This window comes from Protopterus annectens, chromosome 2.part1 (assembly GCF_019279795.1).
Source record: "Protopterus annectens isolate FY-2018-M chromosome 2.part1, PAN1.0, whole genome shotgun sequence".
Lineage (NCBI taxonomy): Eukaryota > Metazoa > Chordata > Ceratodontiformes > Protopteridae > Protopterus > Protopterus annectens.
The window spans coordinates 1,804,254,223-1,804,273,584 of record NC_056729.1 but is presented as its reverse complement, the minus strand read 5'-3'; the positions used below and the strand labels follow the sequence as shown (position 1 = coordinate 1,804,273,584).

Sequence of the window (19,362 nt, the reverse complement as noted above, 5' to 3'; positions counted from 1 at the left end):
AAAACCTTTCCTTTACTCATCTGTTTTTTTTTTTGAGTGTATGATCCGCTGTGCAATGTCTATATTTGGTTTTGGTATTAGTTTGGCTTCCTTGTCTTGGTCATATGTAAAGTGGGCGAGATTTCAGTTTGTTGGTCAGTGGTTGCTTTTATCTATAAAGAATCGCTGCCAGCAGTTTCTATTTGAGTGCTGACATGGATTCAAAGTCCTCAGGCCTTATTTTTTCCACAGTTGTACTACCATGGAGTTAGCATTTATAGGTAAGAGGGTGAGAATGAAGCCCCCACATGTGAATTGCAGGGGCATTCCCTCCTAAATTTAGTTTTTAGGTAGATGAAGTGGAAGCAGGACAATTTGTCCATGGCTAATTCTACCCTGGACGTTTCGACCCCAGTGCAATTGTATACATTTTCATATGTATATTTTCATTTGTTAGAGTATTTATTGAATAGTTTGACCCCAGACTATTTGCCCCCAAATAAATTTTAATAAAAGCTTTTTTGTAATAAGTAAATTATACAGTAATTAAATAGTTTGAATTTAAATTATTTTTTGTAATGTTTATTTAATCTATTTAATAGGATAACCAGTTTTAAAATTAAAATGAAACATTAAATAGTGTTTCAATTAAATATATTTAATCTATTATATAACATGTTAATTTTATCAATAACTTTAAAATGAAATCAATTTCACTTTCAAATCTGGAAGTTAATGTGCTTTTTAGTACTTTAAGTTGGCCCATTAAGAAATTGTGAACTCCATGGTAGGTATTCTAAATTTGTGTGATTGGTACGATCGCTTGCTAATGCTAGTATTCTTTGATCATTTGTTTGATATTTTTTCCTTTTTTTTTTTGGTGGTTCTGCTCTGCTGATAAATGCCTCATATTCTTGATCTCTTCCACATTGAATTTTATGAATACCATCTATAAATCGCCAAATTGTTGGATGGTCTACTCTGAATTCTGTTTGCATTATTCTGTGAGTAACTCCCACCTAGTTGTTGATTCGATGTTCCCCATTTAAGGTTTTCATACACTGACCAAATATTTGGAGGAAACTTTTTTTTCTTACTTTGTGATTTGGTCGTCCAAGATAGTTGTCCTCGAACAATTTAGAATTGGTTAGTGTTTCTGGAATGTAGTCTGCTAAATCCTCTAAGGCATTCTCTAGTTCATCTGGTGGTGTGGAAGAGAGTGCAGGAATCATTCATGCTGGAAATGCAAGCTCATTACCTTTGTTAAACTGCTCCAGAAGTCCTTCATGTGATATCCTCTTTTTCATGTTTTTTACCAAGTGGAAAACTCCTCCATGGATTTCTGTTTTTGAATATGTTTTAATAACATTTAGTACAGCTACTTCGTAATCTGTTGAAATTGAAGTTGGCAAGAGGTTTGGCCAAATGTCTTGTATTGCTTGAAACATTCCATCATAAGTTTCTTTTCGTTTGGTAATATAGTAAACTATTGGTAAAATGTAGCCTCTTTGCTCACTCATTATTACATACACCTGAGAAAATAGTTTTGTTGCTATTTTGAAGGTACCATCAATGAACAGTTTATTAGATGGCTCCATGAATGAGTAGTTTCATGGCCAAATATTAAAATTCTTTTATCTCCTTCTCCAGATTTGAATAGAAGGAAATTCTAATTTTCTCCATATGTTTTATATTTTACTGGAATTATTATGGAGGCTTAAATTTTCTCTCAATTTATTTTTTCATGCTGTCATTTTTTGGCAATTACCTTTCACTGCTTCTGATGTTCCTTCTGCTGCAATCTTAATCATTGCTAGAATTTCATTTGTGTCTTCAGCCTGTTTCAGGGATGTTTTTATCTTAATTTCTATTTCTGATATGTCACTTCTGTGACTGTGTTCATTTAACATATTGATTACTTCATTTGTAGATGCTCTTGTAAGAAGTCTGGTTGTACAGTTATGTGATTATCTTTTGTCACATCTCCAAAATGTTATTTTAGGTTTCTGCAGGGTCTTTCTATGTGTATTATTGAAACTGCTAATGTAACCCCAAAAATATTTAATAAGTACAGCTGCTGTTTTCATTTTTCTGTATTTATGCCATTCCTGCATATTACTCGTGTACTGTGGAGACCCTGCCTAATTTATTCTGGCTATTGAATCACTGTGATTCCACATCAGTGCCGTACAGCAGCAATAAGGGGGAGCTCTGTCCTGCTTTACCTTCAATATGTCAAAACGGAGATCTGTCCTTCACATCTCATAACATACCTTTTCATTTTCTTCATTACAGCTTCTGTTTTCCTCTGGTCCTTTTTTCTCCCATCTGCTTGCAGTACCCACCAAAGCCTGAAGTAAAGGGTTGTTCATCAGAATTTCTTATTTTCATTTAAAGTAAGTTTCTTCATTCTTTCGGCCTGTTTGTAATTTACTGTGTTTTCATCCTCTTCAGTCCCTAATACAAGTCTCTGCTTCCAGTTTCTTAGTCTATTTTGTAACCCTCTTCTTCCTCTCCCTCATTTTCTCACATGATTCTAATACATTATTCTTCTTTCCCTACAAATGATACCCCTTCAGAGCATACAGTAGGGTAAAACAATTGTTCCCACCCTTCACTACCAACAGTAGCTAATAATGTTTCTTGCATACTAGCTTTGGGGCAACAGTAGCTAATAATGTTTCTTGCATACTAGCTTTGGGGTAGGCCTGAAAATTTACTGGAAAAAACAATTGGATCTTGCTTAGAGGTCTGCGGTCTTCAGTGCCCAAAATAATTGGACTAGGCTGACAGGGTGTACACTAGGTATCCACATGCCTTGGGGTTTTTAATGATGCTGTGTGGTACATTTTAGAGCCGTTTTCTAACCTTTTCATCCATATATGTGATGCAGTCCTCATTCCTGCTTCTAGTGATTTTTCAAATTTTTATGATTATATTTTGGATTAATTTAATCCAAAATATGATTTTTGCTGCCCTTATCTGATATTCTAAGTCAGCATTATTTATTTTGCTTTGATACATAATCTCTGGTAATATTGATGTGCATTTTTATTATTTTATCATTTTAAAGATGGATAAGCACATTATTAATGATGTTAATCTCAGAATGAGCAACTATTAATATTTTTCAAAGAAAATATAGCTTCACTAGTACTGAGTTTACCACCTCTGCAAATGGAAACACGTCTGTACTTAAAACACTTGAACAACCCTCCAAATCTAAGCACATTCCCTCCTAATCCAATTAAATGCCATTTCTTTTTAGATTTGACCCCTCCCACTGCCCCTTAGTCCTACATTTCGTCAGTCTTCATCCTTCTGTCATTTTTCCCTCTCCTAAGTTGCTCATAAATACTTTACCCCTTCTCTGCCACAACTCCTGTACCATCTTAACACCTCTACCCTCCTCTCAACCCTCTCTATTTCAGCTACCCAGTATCCCAGTTACTGCTGCATGTGGAATACCTGAACATGAGTTTCACTACTGTGTGAACTTTTTCATTCAAATACTTTTTCTATTTATATGCAACCAGAAACAAATCGTAAATACAATATACCATTGCTTTAATACATTGGTGAACATCGTTTAGGTTGTCATTCACTTCCAAATGTTCATGCTGATGTAACTGCCGCACTGTGGTGCTTCACATTCCATCTTGTGTAGCACCTCCTTTGCACTGTTCTCATCACTGCATGTTTCTCAGCTGGCTGCATGTAACCAGTTATGTATAAAAATGTAAAGCGTGTTTTATCTGGTCTTATATGGAACAAATTTGTACGTTATGTTTAAAATAAATATTTGTGAAGCTCGTCTCCCTGGGACTCTGCTGAAAAGGGGCTACTAACCTCATTCAAACTATCCTGATTAACAGAGGCAAATAGGAGATTCAATGTATTTGGGGGTAAAAAGGGTGACCAAAAATATTTTACTTTCATTTCTGTGGTTTTTAACATGTTGATCCACATTTTCTTGCTCAAAACAAAAGATGTTCATCGTGTTTCACTGTTGCAGTCATTGCACTTGTGTTATCCTGCTGGCAGGCTACCTGCAGTAGGCCTGAATTCCAAAGTCCTGGACCAGCGTCGGTTGCTGTCGCCTCTTCCCTGACGTCCATGCGCCAGGGGTATAAAAGATGCAGCCAACGCCATTTTCTTCAGTCTTTCTTGCCACGCAGTGCCCGAAGCGAAAGCAGTTTGCAAGTGCCGGTCGGCCGACTCCTGAGATTTTCAAAATCGAATTTCACATCCGCAGTCTTCAATAAAGCTAAGTACCCTGTTGAGGAAACTTTTGTCTTGCTCCAGACTGATGTCAGAAAAAGTTAACAATTGTATTTCTTGTGGGAAGCAAATACCTCATAAGGATTTTCATTCTTACTGTATTCCTTGCCTAGGCCCTGACCACGACGTTGCTAGCTGTTGGTTTTGTGCTAGATTTAACCAAAACACTAAGCGTCGGTACGATTTTGCCTTTCATTACTTTGGCTGAAGGTTTAATTATATAATGCCATCGGAACAGCCGACCACTGGAGTTTATAAAAAGTGCAAGGAAAAGGACAGGCATCAGAGGTCCAAAACCGACGAGGCCTATGCTAGGCCAGTCGCCGGTTCTCAGCTACCTCAGAGCCACAGGCCGCTTCTAACTCCCACATGGAGACAACTAGGCCTCTGGATACTCAAGGTATTGGACACTCTGAAACTATTCCCTCAGATGTGTCCGGAGCCGCTGAGCAGGCATCGGCTTCTGAGGGTGTTTTCAGACCTACACAGTTATATGTCAAGCCAGCCTCAGCTTCCAAGGCAAAGACTAAAACTGCTTTAAAGACAAACAAGTACAGCATTCTCCTGAACAGACTTCATGCCTAAGAAACAGATGCTTAAAATGGCCGAAGACCTAATTACTTTGATCAGGGGTTCCCATCCCCCTCCTGATAAGAGGCCTAGGAAAGACGCAGAATATGATTCTTCTGATCAGGTTTCCATTTCCTCTGACTCCTCTTCAGAACAGGGATACTCTCTTCCTCCCTATGAGGATTCTGATGCTGAAGAATCTATCCCTTCAGCCTCTCCTCCTGAGGATTATTCTTTTGGGGAAACCCTACATACCATGAGGGAGCATTTTCACTGGGAGAGCCAAGATTACTCAGAATCTAAGAAAAGGCTCAGAGACTTTCTTTTACTGCCTCAGCACAGACCTCTTGCTATTCCACCTGTTCTAGACATTGTAGATGATGTATTTTCAGAGTCCGGCCTGTCTCCTGACTCTTTACCCCCTGCACTGGTTAAGCCAGACAGATACTACAGGGTTCCAGATTCTCATAAATTTCTATATAAAAACCCTGCTGCTGATCCAGAAACTATATCTCAGGGTCCCAAAGGGGTCAAGGCTTCCACTGCAAAGAAAACCCTGTCCCCTCTGATAGGGATTCTAGGGCACTGTACAGATGGAAAAAAGTTTACACTTCTGCTACCTTGACTGTAAGGACTTTAAATTGTCAGTTTCATATGCTTAAATATCAACAATACTTAATGTCACTGCTCAAACAGAAAATGTTGACAAATTCTGAATGTTCTGAAAACAAGGAAATGCAGGATTTATTGCATGCAGCTGAACAAGTGGGAAAGCATACTTTGCAATGTGGTTTTGATTCACTGGAGGCCTCATGCAGGGCCACTGTTACAGGTTCTGTCATTAGAAGGCATGCTTGGTTAAAGGAACAGAATCTGCCTGATCATGTTAAAGCAAAATTATTAGATGCTCTATTACAGCATGATACTTTGTTTGGTGTTAAGGCAGAAGAGGTGTTGAAGAAAATGGAGGATAAAGCGAAATCTATGCAGACAGTAAAGGATTTCTTACAGGTACAGCCACCCAGATTTAGCAGGAACTGGCCTTCTAAGAATTGGTCCTTTCCAGTGTCAGACAGGCCACAAAGAGGCAGATACAGATGCCCTAGAGGCAGACCCTAGCCCCAAGGCTCATACAGGCCTAAACAATGGGGTGCTTCTACCTCCAAAAGCAGAGAAGACGAATCACAGCCATATAAGAAACCGTCCCAATGACTTTCCTCTACCAATGCCAAGCACTTATCTTTTGGCAGCACCCTTAGGGGGAAAGCTAGCACTTTTTACACAAAATTGGCACATGATCACCCAGGACAAATGGGTCTTGAATATAGTCTCTCAGGGCTACAGGTTCCACTTTCACACCCTTCCAAAGACAAAAGGTATGCCAGACCTGCCGCACAATCAATGGGCAGAGGCTCAAAAGCAAGTTTTATCTCTCATGGACATGAGGGCTATTCAGCGAGTACCACAGCAAGAGCAGGGTCAAGGATTTTACTCAAGACTTTTCTTGGTACCCAGAAAGAACAAAGCCTGGAGACCAGTACTGGACCTGTCTATTCTAAACACTTTTCTGGACGTTCCAAAATTCAAAATGATGACTCTGCATCAGCTTCTGCCCATGCTGGGCAAAAAGGCTTGGCTTGCAACTTTGGACCTCAAAGAGGCATACCTGCATGTCCCAATCAGAAAATCTTGCAGAAGATACCTCAGATTCATAGCTGGCTCAATGCACTACCAATTCTCTGCACTGCCCTTTGGCTTATCTACTGCGCCCAGGGTCTTCACAAAATTCCTGGCACCAGTAATTGCATTTTGCAGACAAAGAGGAATTCAAATATATCCCTACTTGGACTGCCTTATTCAAGCAGAGAACAAAGACATTCTGCTGAAGCATCTGGCGTTTGTAAAAAGATTACTAATTTGCCTGGGGTACACAGTAAACGAAAAGAAATCAAAACTAGTACCCTCTCAAGAGATAATATTCCTGGGTGCAAGCTTAAATACAACTGCCCAGATGGCTTCTCATGCCAGACAAAGGCAACTAACTTCTTACTTTGAAAAAATGGCAACAAAGACCCAGTTATCTGCAAGAAAAATTCTGCAGGCTTTGGGCTTCATGGCATCCTGCATTCTGCTAATTCCATATTTAAGACTGCATATGAGGAAGCTACAATGGTATCTAAAAAGTGTTTGGACTCAACATTGCCACAGCCTGGAAACATTAATTACACTCATTCCCTGCCTACAACAGGTGTTTCGATGGTGGTTGACATTAGGTATGTCCGACTCACTATTTGAGTTAAAGCCCCCGCACACACTAACGGCAGTCGGTATGAATTTCATGCCTTTGCAAAAATGACAAAAATCTGAGCTTCACTTACAACATCACAATTGTTAATTACATTTTCTAAAACTTTCTTCTGTAAGTTTTGGGAGCTTGATGGTATCTTCCTCCTTGAAAATTTTCTTCATCATGACTCAACCAGGTATCCTTTAAGGCCCCTATACACAAATTCTTCCCTCTTATTTGAACGCAAAACTAGATTTTTTCTGGGGCCATATATATGCTCTATGTTGTTTGTATGATAACATATCTCTATCAATCTTGTTGTTCTTTCTGTTAAAAATAGTGGCTGCTTTATTTTCCACCGAACTGAATTGTTTGTGGTACAAATCGTACCAATGTTCAAAATCTTTGTCATTTAAAATCTCTTCATTAAGTAAATCTATTTCATTTGTTAAAAGCGTCAATTTCTCCTCATTGCATGCAATTAATTTCTCAGTGTACATAGTGCCAAAATAATCAAACATTTTGTTAAAATCCTGTATAAAATTCTCCGTGTACTCAAAGCCCAGGGGTAATTTAAAAAATCTTAACCCCTTAGGTATGATACCCAAAGAAATACACTGTTTTAAATATGCTATATCTATTTTAGTACTTTTAGCCTGTAACAACTTTTACCTAGGTGTAAATCTTCTGCTTTACTCCACAATCATCATTTTTATAACACATACGATTAAAAACATTTCCACATTCATTAGTATTAAATACAACTTCCCTGTTAAGAAAATTGTCAATATTAGTATGTTTCATATGTTCATCATTAACAGAGCTACTTCTCATGTCCCTCTGTTCAAAAAGAACTTCCGAAGGACTAGCTCTAACTTTCTTACTATTGTGATAAATGTTCTTAACAGTACCTTTTTGTTTGGTGAAGCGTGAAGCTGCCATTGTATCTGACTTCGCTTCAACCTTCTTATTGATTTTGGGTTTGGTACCAGTCCTTCGTGACTCATCGTCAAGATTGAAAATGCTGAAATCAAAAGTGCAATCTGTTTCCAACGAAATGTTAAGCTGTTTGTCAACCACGGCTCCCTCCTGTAGGTTAAGCCGTTGGGATTGTGTTGTAGGTATCCGTTCGGATAAAAGCCTCTCCGAATTGTGTGGTTGAGCATTAGGTATGTCCGACTCACTATTTGAGTTAAGAAGTGCTCCTCCTTTGTCCACCATGCATTCTTGAACTACTGCAAAATTACCCAGTCCGTTGATGCAAGAACGGCTTTCCTTGTAAGCATTGGATAGCATGCTCACCATTTCTAAAAGCTTGCCAACGTCGGCTTGCAGTGACGTGACCTCCGCCCTTAAAGCCACGAGCTCCTCTTTGTCAGGTTGAGCAGGCGATAACTCAGCAACGTCAGCCATCCCAAACAAACAACTGAATAACGGAAGCAGTGAAGAAAACCTAAATGTTTAAGCAGGAAGACCACGAAACCAAGTAAAAACGCTGCTCGTTCAGTTAAAGACAAGAAATTTAATAAATCCCAAAGGTGCGATACACAAAACACGAACTTCAATGGTTAAGCGCTTTCATCTGCAATCAACAGATTTCATCAGAACCAAGAAAGTCCCACAAATACAACAATATATAGCAACTTTGGCGCCAAACAGTAAATTGATTCATTATTGACAATCAATAAATTAAACTAAACAATCATGGATGCAGGTAAATATAATGTTCTGCATTATAACAAAACCAATGTATTTGAACATGAATAATTTCCTTGTAAAACTGTTTCCAAACATTAAAAACATAAAAAACAATACAAACAGAGATGAATGTTCTAAAAAATATATATAATATGTCTCCTATAATGTAAAAAATAGAAATCTTGTGCAATAATTGTTCCTATCACAATGTATGGTGGAGAAATTCTAGGTGAAACCTCCCTATAAATGATACCCATTCAGAGCATACAGTAGAGTAAAACAATTGTTCCCACCCTTCACTACCAACAGTAGCTAATAATGTTTCTTGCATACTAGCTTTGGGGCAACAGTAGCTAATAATGTTTCTTGCATACTAGCTTTGGGGTAGGCCTGAAAATTTACTGGAAAAAACAATTGGATCTTGCTTAGAGGTGTGCGGTCTTCAGTGCCCAAAATAACTGGACTAGGCTGACAGGGTACACTAGGTATCCACATGCCTTGGGGTTTTTAATGATGCTGTGTGGTACATTTTAGAGCCATTTTCTAACCTTTTCATCCATATATGTGATGCACTCCTCATTCCAGCTTCTAGTGATTTTTCAAATATTTATGATTATATTTTGGATTAATTTAATCCAAAATATGATTTTTGCTGCCCTTATCTGATATTCTAAGTCAGCATTATTTATTTTGCTTTGATACATAATCTCTGGTAATATTAATGTGCATTTTTATTATTTTATCATTTTAAAGATGGTTAAGCACATTATTAATGATGTTAATCTTAGAATGAGCAACTATTAATATTTTTCAAAGAAAATATAGCTTCACTAGTACTGAGTTTACCACCTCGACAAATGGAAACACGTCTGTACTTAAAACACTTGAACAACCCTCCAAATCTAAGCACATTCCCTCCTAATCCAATCAAATGTCATTTCTTTTTAGATTTGACCCCTCCCACTGTCCCTCTGTCCTACATTTCGTCAGTCTTCATCCTTCTGTCATTTTTCCCTCTCCTAAGTTGCTCATAAATACTTTACCCCCTTCTCTGCCACAACTCCTGTGCCATCTTAACACCTCTACCCTCCTCTCTACCCTTTCTCCATTTCAGCTACCCAGTATCCCAGTATCCCAGTTACTGCTGCATGTGGAATACCTGAACATGAGTTTCACTACTGTGTGAACTTTTTCATTCAAATACTTTCTTCCTATTTATGATATGCGACCAGAAACAAATCGATAAATACAATATACCGTTGCTTTAATACATTGGTGAACATCGTTTAGGTTGTCATTCTCTTCCAAATGTTCATGCTGTTGTGACTAGCGCACTGTGGTGCTTCACATTCCATCTTGTGTAGCACCTCCTTTGCACTGATCTCATCACTGCATGTTTCTCAGCTGGCTGTATGTAACCAGTTATGTATAAAAATGTAAAGCGTGTTTTATCTTGTCTTATATGGAACAAATAAAATAAATCTTTGTGAAGCTAGTCTCCCTGGAACTCTGAGAAAAGGGGCTACTAACCTCATTCAACTACCCTGATTAACAGAGGCAAATAGAAGATTCAATGTATTTGGGGTAAAAAGGGTGACAGAAAATATTTTACTTTCATTTCTGGGGTTTTTAACATGTTGACCCACATTTCCTTGTTCAAAACAAAAGTGCTAGGGTTGGCAACCCACTTACACTACTTGGAAATATTCTCCTAGCTTTTAGATTGTTTTTATCTCCTATTCCTGATGTCCATAAAGCCTCACCCATGCAAATTCTACTCATGCATTTCCCTCCCTGTATAAGGTTATGAGGAAGTGAGGCAAATGGAGGGGTTGCCATGCAGGCAGCCATGGGGACTGTGCATCCATCACCACATTTGTGCCTTTTCCCCCCTGCTGGTGAAATGCATCATTCTCCCCTGATGGGGTCCTTTCACATCCTTTATAGCTTGTCTTGGAGCCAGGGACTACACAATTGATGCATGCCACTTAGCAGCTTTGATTCATCTAGGAACTGATTTGTGCAACCATTTCCAGCATGATACCAATCCCTGGTGGCTGATGTGGGCACCCGCATCACTGCAGGGATATCTGCGCACTGTCTCCTCAATGTGTTCCTGTTCACCTATGCATGTCCCATGATGGCTGCCAATATGGATCTATGATTACTAAGCCCATCCCCTCTGATCATCGACCATTTCCATGCAAATATCTAAGGCTAATTTATGTCACTTTATCGGTTTTCCACATTTATATGAATTTCATAATAAACTAAACAAATCAACATAATGTATAAAAACAATTCTATTCCACACACCTCTGAAACTGGGGCTTTAGAATGAGCCCTTTCTCTAAGCCTTGTCTTTTTATTTTTCAGTGAACTATAAATTCTCCCAATTTCTTAAAAGGTTTTGTTCTTGTGTAGTAAGCACCATTACTGTATTAAATGGACAGTTTGCCTAAGAAGCAAATTCTTGTTGTACATCTCTGTCCCTCGCTTAGTATCTAAACTTGTTTCTACCTCTCATTCTTAAATTTGCAGATTCTGAAGGGTCTTCTGTATCCTAGGTCATAAGCTCTGACACTTCCGTCCTGTGCATCTGTGAAATAGAGTAGATTACTTTGTTCCTTTCTGGACTTTTTTCATTGCTGTGCCATGTCTCCATTTTTAACTTGGTGTTAGTATAACGCAAATATAGTGAGCAGTACTGTATTATGGGTAATCTTTTTTTCTTTATAACTGAAAGTATATAACACACTTACTCCTCCCCTTCATTTTGGTGTTGGATAACTTGTCTTTCATTTCCTTCAGACCCATGAACTGCTTCAGTGTGGAGAAAGTATCACACCTGACTGAGACCATTATTATTTTAATAGAAGACTTTTTGCATTTGTACAAGATTGAGTATTTTCCTAATGTTTCCCATGTTGGCATAGAACTGACTCTCGAGATCCAAAATATAAGCATATGCATTGCACTGCAAGGACTCCAACATTGACATTAATACTCACATGCTAACCTCTCAGTTTCACCTATACTATGCAACACAAGTTATCTTACATTGGGAGTAAAGTGCTGTTAACAAGCAACGAAGGCAAGTTTGCAGTTTGAAAACTTGGAACATCTTGCATTTGCCTACAGCACCGCCAGTGAAACTATTCATTGATTATCACCAATGGACTATATATGCTTATTTGTTAATGATATAACCACAGAGAGTAAGCTGAAAGCACTATTCTCATAGGATGGTACCAGGCTATTAGCCCAGAGGTCCTTATAAGCCTAGCCAAGTATTTCACCCATGTTCCAACAAAGTAAGCACCTGTTTTCCCTATCCAGAGCACAGGTGGGATCCCAGGGGTATATTTTCTGTTTCTCATCCAATTGTCCAGGTTCCTTTTAGTGAGCTAGCGAGGTACTCCACCTGACATGGAGAGGGAGTTCCATTAATGTTACAGACCAGGTTGAGACCTTGCGAGTGGAGTTTGACTTACGGATATGCAGCAACTCCATCAAGGCTGAGTCTGAGACAGCCTTGTATGCCAGGCACAGGTTATCTCTGAGCAGTCTATATGAGACTGAGTAGAGGGATAGGGCTTTTAGCCTATCTGTATAAGATAAGTGTTTGAGACCCTGGATTTTCCTGGTCAGGAACCTCTGTGGTCTCCAACTGCTGCATGTGCTTGGCAAGGTACATGCCAAAGGGGGTATTGTACTTGATAATGGGTCTGATAAGGGTGGAGTACAGGGATGTTATGACCTCCTTGTTGCTGGATGAAATACCCTTACTTATGAGGTGGGCCATGTAGAAAGCCTTCTGTACAACTGAGGCAAGATGGTGGTCAAAATTCAGGTTCCTATCAACCCTGGGTGCACAAGTTCCTCATGACTGATTGCATGCTTAGTATGTTATTAATGTGATAATTAGTGCAGACATTTTCCCCAAAAGGGATAATCATGCATTTCTTGGCATTCAGTTTGAGGCCATGCTTCTGGCACTAGTCATTAGTTTGGGTAAAACCCTCTTGGAGGATGTTCACATCACTAGGGAAATGTGAGTGCCCAGCTTGCAGTCATCTGCAAACTTGGTCAGCCACAGACAGCTAGTTTTGGCGTGCACCTCAGAAAAGTACATCCCAAACATTAGAGACCCCAAGACCGATCCTTGGGATATGCCACTTGTTACAGGTCAACTACTAGAGGGGGATTCCCCTATTTTGACTGAGTGGGTTCTGTCAATGAGCCGGTTAGCTAGCAGTAAGATTTCTTACCTTTATTAAATTATCACTTAAGACATAGGCAAACTTATGTAAATAGAAGATGAGCCATATTAACATTTTTTCCATTTACATACATCACAGATGCTTTTCTCTTTACAACCATCAGTCCAACATTATACAAGTTGTTCAATTCCTTCCTTCCCTTAAAACTCATTCCTCCTCTTCCTGAATTATTCTGCATGCATTGTCCTCACAATTTCTATTTATTTCTATGTAATTTGTTCCTTCCCTTTTCTAAGGTTCCCTTTTGGCACAATGGTTAAGGTCTTTGCCTCGTTGACAATTTTTAAACCTTCAAATGCAGTTGGTTTAGACTTCAATTTCCATTTTTCAGTAATTGCTTTTTTGGCAGACAACAGAAGTGAACTTAACATGGCCTTGCTATGTCCAGGCAATTTAGTTCCTGTGTCCCAGCTCAAAAATAATTTTGCTAGTCCCAGCCATTTGATCACCCAACATTTCTGACGGCATGCTCTGCAAGAGAATTAAAATCTGTCAACTCACTACACTCCCAAAACATATGTTCACAGTTCCCCATTTCCTCCATCACACCTCCAACATTTGCTATCTACCGGAGGAAAAATTCTTTGAATTGTGCTTGTGGTACAAAAAATACCTATGTAAATCTTCCAAGCAAAAATCCTAACCTTCCATTGTTCCCTTGTAAGTTCCTTTTCCAGTCTGTCTTCACAAGTTTTTCTAACCTCCTCTGATTTTATATACCATACTAATTATCCCCTTTTTAACAGCAGCTTCTATTCTTGATCCAACTAAAACATCTACCAGAGCAGGATTCCTCTATCCCTTTCTCTTTGCCTGTAACTCTATCAATACCTGATAGGGAGGGTGGTCTCTAGCCTGCAGTCCAACCATCATCTTGGCATCATCCCTCTCTAGTGATTTGCTCCCAATACCTTTGTTCCTTTGCCAGTTATCACTAGTAAATTCCAGTCCCTTCTTGCCTATTTGCTTGCAGTCATCCCAGTTGGCAAAATGTCTTTTCTCCATGCATGTGTTAGCTTAGTTCTTAAAATGCTTTCTGCTACTTTGTGAATACAATATTCTGTATGGTTGTTCACCTTAAGGGGCTGTATCCAAAATCCCACTCTCCCCTTATTTTTTGAACTTCACCTTGGTTTCATCATCATCCCTTTTCACTTTGAATTATAACCTTCTGCTTGTGTTAAGTATAAGACCTTCACTAGTGTAGCTCAGAAATATCCCTTCAAATCCGGTAATCCTAAACCACCTAATTCTATTGGAAGGATCGACTTATCCCACTTAACTCTTCCTTTTCCCCTCTCAGATTCTTTCAGTTCTTTATTACTGTCCACAACATCTCTAATAACAATATGCTTGACCTGTATATGAAACTAAAGGCACTAAAACATTTTCACTGCTTGTATCTCACTATCCATGTCCATAAGCAAGAACATCTAGTTTCAGTCTTTGTATTATCTTTGGTTTAGTCTCTTCCCACATACCCCAGCTACCATAACACGCCTCTTTAATCCATACTGCTAAATGCTTCATATTATTGTGCCCTCATTAATATGAGATTGCTTAACTAATTCTTTTGTTTTTATCTTCATTGATTTTATATATCAAAAAGACTTGAAACTGTTGCGCAACATTGAGAGGTCCTTTCCTAGATTTATCAGATACAAAATATCTGCAAATAAAGCCAACTTTTCTTGATTACCATGCCAACTATATTTTTGAATTTCTGAGTAAATTTCTTTGCCAATGGCTCTAAATATAAAGAAAGCAACAAAGGGCAAAGAGGACATTCCTGCCTGGTTCCTCTGTTCAAACAACTTACCAGAGTCAGAGTGGCACCCTCCCACTTTATTTTTTGCCTCCAAGCCTTCATATATCCTAATTAACCTTATTTATTGTATCAGGAAATGAAAATATTTCAGTTGCCCTACTTCTAAAATCCCAGTTTACTCTGTCAAATGCTTTGTCTGCATCAAGAGCCACCAATCACAGTGGTATTTTCCCATATTCTGCTTCCCTCTGGATCATCATGGTTCTGTTAATGTCAAATGTTTGCCTTCTCTCCAGAAATTCACAGTGATGCATATCTGTTCCTTTTGGTAGCACCTTTGACATTAGTTCTTTATAATCGTGGATTATAATTGAAATCGGCCAGACCCATTTTTGGGTAATACAGCCACCACAGCTTTCTTCAAAGATGTTGGTGCTTCCCCTCCTTTTAAAATACTGTTAAACAAAATCTTCCTGGTCTCATCACTTACTTCCCTCCCATCTTCCAAAGTTCCACAGGAATAACATCTCTTCCTGGAGGCTTTCCTGCAGATTGATTTATGCATCACTGATTTTATCTCTGATTGTATCTCATCTACTCCTATCTTAACTAGAAGATATGAGCCTCATCTACTTCTAACTTTAGCATAATTGTCTTTCTAAATATTTCAAGTTGTGGTCTTTGATTTCCACATTTCTCTGCTTTATACAAATGTTTATAATTTCCAGACTTTCTAATACCTCTAGACAATCTCTGGTTTATTTTTCATGTTATAAGCACCCTAAGTTTGGCAACAACCCTAAGTTTGGCAACAACCCTATCTACGTTGTTTTTGTGCTCTAGAGTCATCAAAAAATTACTTTGCAATCCTTCTAAGCTCATGCATATTATCTAAATACTCCCTTATTTTATCCTTTCACTTTGCAGTTGTGCTCCTTGTTCTGTGAGCTTCCTCTTATTCTGCAACACATTAACACTTGTCAGACCCTCTAAATCATTTCTGTTACTACATAATCATGTCTTCTGTTTTTCTACCCTATTTTTAAGCTCTATTTTCAGTTTATCCCTGTCAGTAACTTACCACTTGTGATGAAATTTCTATCTTCCCTAATTCTCAAATAATTTCCACTACATATTCCTTAAATTCCTCTTTATAACAGGTAATTAAGAAAGAACAATTGCTTCATTTTTACTTTGCTACCCTGCATTTTAATCTTGGTATGATCTGAAATAGTTATTGATGTGTATTGAAGCTTTCAATTACATGCATATGCTCAAGTGAAATATAAATATAGCCAAGTTATAGTACCTTGTTGAATAATATGTAAATTCTGTCCGAGTTCAGATTATTGAATTCACATTTTCCATGCCAAATAATTTCATACGTTTCTTCCGAAATCTGTCCTCCTTTGTTACATTTTCCTTCCTGTGTCCCCTGATGCATCCTTACTATTGCAAATCAAGTTCTATTACCCACTTAGAAGTAATATTCACTGCTGAAAGATGATTATTTCCTCCAAATTTTATTTAAGCTCCATAACAGTTTTTGTGGAATATAAATACATGTCTGGGTAGTCCTCCCATTGTCCTTTTTCCTTCTCTGTAATTATCAGTACCGCTATAGCAATTATTATTATTCCACCCTTTTCCTTTGTCATAGATATTCTGCTGAATATCCATCCTGAAATACTTTTTGGTCAAATTCACATGCTTAATTCTTGGTGCCTCTCTTGCAACATTGCAATTTGTGCTCTGCATTTCTTAATGTAATTCCATATCCATTCCTTTTTGTCTATACCTATAAGGCCATTTACTATCCAAGATAATATGGATAGTGAAGTCATTATGATAAAAAGCTATTTTCCCCACCTGTTACACATTCAAAAAACTGTTATGTATATTTCCAACTTTTTTCTTAACTTGCACAGACTGACGGGCTAATCTTTTTATAGTTGGCTGTTCTCTCTGAGAATGTCACATGTTTAAGACTGTTTCAATGAAAATCCTCCAACCAAAAACCAGACTACCCTGTCCCCTGAAGAAACTCAAACTAGACAATCTTCAAAAACGTTGTACCCACAGGCGTTACCTAGGCATTATCTAACCTAAAATTTAGGTCACCCATGCTGAAGTGCATGTTACAGCCCAATTTCTCATTTACACTGATTGCTATCTGTTCTGGTGTGAAAAGGTACTTCTAGGCTTTCAGAAAACATTATCTTGTTTTGTTCTAAAAGTGCACTAGCTATCTTTTTTTTAACTAAATTGTGCTCTGATTTACCTCTCAACCGCCCAGATTTTTGCCTCATATTTTGGGCTTTCCTGATAAAAATTGTGACTTTTGTCAAATCACTGAGGATTGAATTCATTAAATGATCTACATTTGAGTTTGACTTCATAGCCTTAAGAAAATGCATGTTAACACAAATCCTGTTATCTTAGCAACTTTCTAAATTTATAAGAGTAGTAGTTAAGATCTGTCTCCTTTGTCCTCCCATTATTTCAGGATTTGTCCAGATTTCTTACCATAAGAGGTTAAGCAATATGACACTAAGGCTGCTAGGAAGGCTGCAATCTCTTATTCACTTCCCGTAATTTCAAACTTTATTTTTCACTAATCTAATTACCATTGTACTTTTAAATTGTGTATTTCTCTAGGAAAAGAATGCTCAGAACTCTTAAGATTAATTGCTTGCAAATGCAGAGAGCATATAAAAGAAGTCTGCAATGAATCTTTGTAAAATTCACTAAGAACAGACTGTACAACTGCCTTCAGCTGCAGACTTATTGCCTCCCACTGAGAAATGTGTTAATGGGGGGGGGGTTAATATGTTTGCAGATGAAAGGAACTTGGCGTTTTCAAGGCTTTCATTATTTGATCTTGTTTAGCAATCTCACTTCCTTAAAAAAATCACTTGTTTAAAGCTTAAGCAAAGGACATGAGTCTACATACCCACCCTTGTAAAAGAGAAATTACTTTAATTCTGCAAATCAGTGCACTTTTACTCCCTGCCCCCCCACCTCAGCAGCCCAAGATCCAGTCATATTAACTTAAACTTGCCTCTGTCCAGCCTTTATTCTCTTGTTAACTTGTAAAGCCTGTATTTCTTACAGCTAAAAAGGTACTTGTTAACGTTAATATTTAGTACACAAAACAATCACTGAAAAGACTTGCCCCACATTTGAAATACCCCTAACTACACATCATACCATACTGCTTTATTGTAGAACATGTAGTTTATATTGTGAAATGTTTTATACAAATACTAAAATATTTTACTTATTTTTCTTTGCGTCATTCTAAACAGTAATGACATAAAGTGGGATACATGCTTTATAGTCTACCCACAGATTTAAGTCAGCATATGTCCAACCTTTCTTAGCCACTTTTTCTTACAAAGCCATAAACTATATTTCACAGATGTTATTGATGCTTTTAATCTCACATTTAATCCCTAATTTCAGTGTTGCTGGTCTTCATCTTGTTCATCTTGATCTCCCAGCACTAGCCTCTGGTTCAAGTTCAAGATGCTCCTTATTCTTCTGGTTGACTCACGTGCTTTTTTTTCTGCGTCTCAAGCATTTCCTTTGAAACGATGGTTTCACTGGTAAGGCTGTCTGAGCTTTGTCAGAAGAATGAAAAGTACTAACTCTCTTTTTGTTGGATAAATTTAATTTCTTCCTTAGCCTGTTCTGCATCAAAAATATGTTTGATCCTCCAGGAAACATAGCCTAAAACAGCTGGATTACAGCAATTTGAATCTCACACCTGCCTCTCAATAATCCCTGATTGCAAGGATAAACTTGCTTCTCTTCTGCTTGGTGTATGGTGAGTAATTAGTTTCCAGAAACACTCTGCTCTCACCAATTCTTAATACTTTAACCCTCTGCCACAGTTTTGTCAGGATCAGCAATCCCTGAGGTTATGATTGCATCTTTATTAATATAGGTTTTGGCTACTTTCTCATGGCCAGGTTTGATGAATATACTCTGCCCTTTCAGTTAACAAATCCCACTTTAGAATATCAGTCCAATTGCTTATTTTGTGTTTTCATTAAATGAATAGTCTGTTCCAGTTTCTCTGGTACAGCAGAAAACATCAGTTTTTTCTGCACTTGCTGTTTTCTAACTCTGTTTTATTAAAACAGCTCTTCTTGAGAAGCCTCATACTCAGCCAGCCTCCTCTTTATTTCAACCTTTGATTTTTTTTTTTTTTTTGCAGTTTTTATCACTTCATCTGAATAGCTAGTAAAGCTTGTTTTTCCAATTTTTTTTATTTGAGTTGATATAGTCCTTCAGTGTTTCATTTATTTTAATCACCTCTGAGTACATTTGGCTTATTTTCCTCCATTACTGGGAACAGTCTCTTGTACCAAAGTTGAATCTTGATTTGCTTTTTGCTGAACAGCTATAGGATTTTTTTCCTAGTGAGTGATTTCTCCACATTTTCTGACTGATTTTTTCAGGTTCTCTAAATTTCTTTGCTGGCATCCAGG

The 19,362-nt window shown here is 37.9% G+C and overlaps 1 protein-coding gene across 1 annotated transcript in view; it reads left to right on the top strand.

Annotated features, from left to right (window-relative positions):
* LOC122795041 (tyrosine-protein kinase STYK1-like) overlaps positions 1-19,362 on the top strand; it is a 689,604-nt gene that overhangs the window by 494,224 nt on the left and 176,018 nt on the right. The gene's annotated exons all lie outside the window — the stretch shown is intronic.